The sequence below is a fragment of the Triticum aestivum genome, chromosome 3A (assembly GCF_018294505.1).
Source record: "Triticum aestivum cultivar Chinese Spring chromosome 3A, IWGSC CS RefSeq v2.1, whole genome shotgun sequence".
NCBI classification, from domain to species: Eukaryota; Viridiplantae; Streptophyta; class Magnoliopsida; order Poales; family Poaceae; genus Triticum; species Triticum aestivum.
This window is the reverse complement of record NC_057800.1, coordinates 140,450,514-140,454,493: the sequence shown is the minus strand read 5'-3', so window position 1 is coordinate 140,454,493 and position 3,980 is coordinate 140,450,514.

Below are 3,980 nucleotides of genomic sequence, written 5' to 3'. Positions count from 1 at the left end.
GTAGGAGGCGTAGGATGAAGATGGTCTCTCTGAAGCAACCCTGCAACCAAATGACAAAGAGTTTCTTGTGTCCCCAACACACCCAATACAATGGTAGATTGTATAGGTGCACTAGTTCGGAGAAGACATGGTGATACAAGTGGTATATGGATGGTAGATAAAGGTAATTGTAATCTGAAAATATAAAAATAGCAAGGTATCTAATGATAAAAGTGAGCACAAACGGTATTGCAGTGCGTTGAAACAAGGCCTAGGGTTCATACTTTCACTAGTGCAAGTTCCCTCAACAATAATAACATAATTGGATCATATAACTATCCCTCAATATGCATCAAGGAGTAACTCCAAAGTCACTAATAGCAGAGAACAAACGAAGAGATTATGGTAGGGTATGAAACCACCTCAAAGTTATTCTTTCTGATCAATCTATCATAGAGTTCGTACAAGAATAACACCTTAAGACACAAATCAACCAAAACCCTAATGTCACCTAGATACTCCAATGTCACCTCAAGTATCCGTGGGTATGATTATACGATATGCATCACACAATCTCAGATTCATCTATTCAAACCAACACAAAGAACTTCAAAGAGTGCCCCAAAGATTATACCGGAGAGTCAAGACGAAAATGTGTGCCAACCCCTATGCATAGGTTCATGCGCGGAACCCGCAAGTTGATCACCAAAACATACATCAAGTGGATCAATAGAATACCCCATTGTCACCACAGGTATCCCACGCAAGACATACATCAAGTGTTCTCAAATCCTTAAAGACTCAATTCGATAAGATAACTTCAAAGGGAAAACTCAATCCATTACAAGAGAATAGAGGGGGGGGGAACATCATAAGATCCAACTATAATAGCAAAGCTCGCGATACATCAAGATCGTGCCACCTCAAGAACAAGAGAGGGAGATCAAACACATAGCTACTGTTACATACCCTTAGCCCTGAGGGTAAACTACTCCCTCCTCATCATGGAGAGCGCCGGGATGATGAAGATGGCCACCGGTGAGGGATTCCCCCTCCGACAGGGTGCCGGAACGGGTCTAGGTTGGTTTTTGGTGGCTACGGAGGCTTATGGCGGTGGAACTCCCGATCTATTGTGCTCCTCGAAGTTTTTAGGGTATATGGATATATATAGGAGGAAGAATTACATCCGTGGATCTCCAGGCTGTCCACGAGGCAGGGGGGCGTGCCGAGGGGGGTGGGCGTGCCCCCACCCTCATGGGCAGCCTGGGACTCTCCTGGTCCATCTCCGATACTCTGTGGGCTTCTTCTGGTCCAAAAATAAGTTCTGTGAAGTTTCAGGTCAATTGGACTCCATTTGATTTTCCTTTTCTGCGATACTCTAAAACAAGGAAAAAAACAGAAACTAGCACTGGGCTCTGGGTTAATAGGTTAGTCCCAAAAATAATATAAAAGTGCATAATAAATCCCATAAACATCCAAAACAGATAATATAATACCATGGAACAATCAAAAATTGTAGATACGTTGGAGACGTATCAGCATCCCCAAGCTTAATTCCTGCTCGTCCTCGAGTAGGTAAATGATAAAAATAGAATTTTTGATGTGGAATGCTACCTAACATATTTCTCTAAGTAACTCTCTTCATTTTGGCATGAATGTTCAGATCCATAACATTCAAGGCAAAAGTTTAATATTGACATAAAAATAATAATACTTCAAGCATACTAACTAAGCAATCATGTCTTCTCAAAATAACATGTCCAAAGAAAGTTATCCCTACAAAATCATATAGTCTGGCTATGCTCCATCTTTACCACACAAAGTATTTAAATCATGCACATCCACGATGACAAGCCAAGCAATTGTTTCATACTTTTGGTGTTCTCAAACCTTTTCAATCTTCACACAATACATGAGCGTGAGCCATGGACATAGCACTATATGTGGAATAGAATGGTGGTTGTGGAGAAGGCAAAAAGGGAGAAGATAGTCTCACATCAACCAGGCGTATTAACGGTGGCTTTGCCACAAATACAATGTCAACTACATGATCATGCATAGCAATATGACAATGATGGAGCGTGTCATAATAAACGGAATGGTGGCGAGTTGCATGGCAATATATCTCGGAATGGCTATGAAAATGCCATGATAGGTAGGTATGGTGGCTGTTTTGAGGAAGGTATATGGTGGGTTTAAGGTACCGGCAAAAGTTGCGCGATACTAGAGAGGCTAGCAATGGTGGAAGGGTGAGAGTGCGTATAATCCATGGACTCAACATTAGTCATAAAGAACTCACATACTTATTGCAAAAATCTATTAGTTATCAAAAGAAAGTACTATGCGCATGCTCCTAGGGGGATAGATTGGTAGGAAAAGACCATCGCTCATCCCCGACCGCCACTCATAAGGAAGACAATAAATAAATAAATCATGCTCCGACTTCGTCACATAACGGTTCACCATACGTGCATGCTACAGGAATCACAAACTTCAACACAAGTATTTCTAAAATTCACAACTACTCAACTAGCACAACTTTAATATCACTATCTCCATATCTCAAAACAATCATCAAGTATCAAACTTCTCTTAGTATTCAATGCACTTATATGAAAGTTTTTATTACACCCCACTTGGATGCCCATCATATTAGGAATAGTTTCATAACCAAAGCAAACTACCATGCTGTTCTAAAGACTCTCAAAATAATATAAGTGAAGCACGAGAGTTCATCTATTTCTTCAAAATAAAACCACCACCATTCTCTAAAAAGATATAAGTGAAGCGCTAGAGCAAATGACAAACCACTCCAAAAGATATAAGTGAAGATCAATGAGTAGTTGAACAATTATGCAACTATGTGAAGACTCTCTAACATTTAATAATTTCAGGTCTTGGTATTTTATTCAAACAGCAAGCAAAACAAAAGTAAATAAAATGACGCTCCAAGCAAAACACATATCATGTGGCGAATAAAAATATAGCTCCAAGTAAAGTTATCGATGAACGAAGACGAAAGAAGGGATGCCTTCTGGGACATCCCCAAGCTTAGGCTCTTGGTTGTCCTTGAATATTACCTTGGGGCTCCTTGGGAATCCCCAAGCTTTGGCTCTTGCCACTCCTTATTTCATAGTCCATCGAATCTTTACCCAAATCTTGAAAACTTCACAATATAAAACTTAACAGAAAACTCGTAAGCTCCGTTAGCGAAAGAAAACAAAACACCACTTCAAGTTACTGTAATGAACTCATTCTTTATTTATATTGGTGTTAAACCTACTTTATTCCAACTTCTATATGGTTTATGAACTCTTTTACTAGCCATAGATTCATCAAAATAAGTAAACAACACATGAAAAACAGAATCTGTCAAAAACACAACACTTTGTAGTAATCTGTCCCTAACGCAAACTTATGGAACCTCAAAAATTCTAAAATAAATTTCTGGACGTGAGTAATTTATCTATTAATCATCTGCAAAAATAATTAACTATATAGCACTCTCCAATAAAAAAATGACAGCAATTCTCGTGAGTGCTAAAGTTTCTGTTTTTTACAGCATGATCGCAAAAACTTTCCCCAAGTCTTCCCAAAGGTTCTACTTGGCACAAACACTAATTAAAAGCATAAAAGAACATCTAAATAGAGGCTAGATGAATTATTTATTACTAAACAGGAACAAAAATGTAGGAACAAAAATAGAATTGGGTTGCCTCCCAACAAGCGCTATCGTTTAACTGCCCTAGCTAGGCATGATGATTTAAATGATGCTCACATAAAGGATAAGAATGGAAACATAAAGAGAGCATCATGAAGAATATGAATAGCACATTTAAGTCTAACCCACTTCATATTGATAGGGATTTTGTGATCAAACAACTTGTGGGAACAATAATCAACTAGCATAGGAAGGTAAAACAAACATAACTTCAAAACTTTAAGCACATAGAGAGGAAACTTGATATTATTGCAATTACTACAAGCATATATTCCTCCAT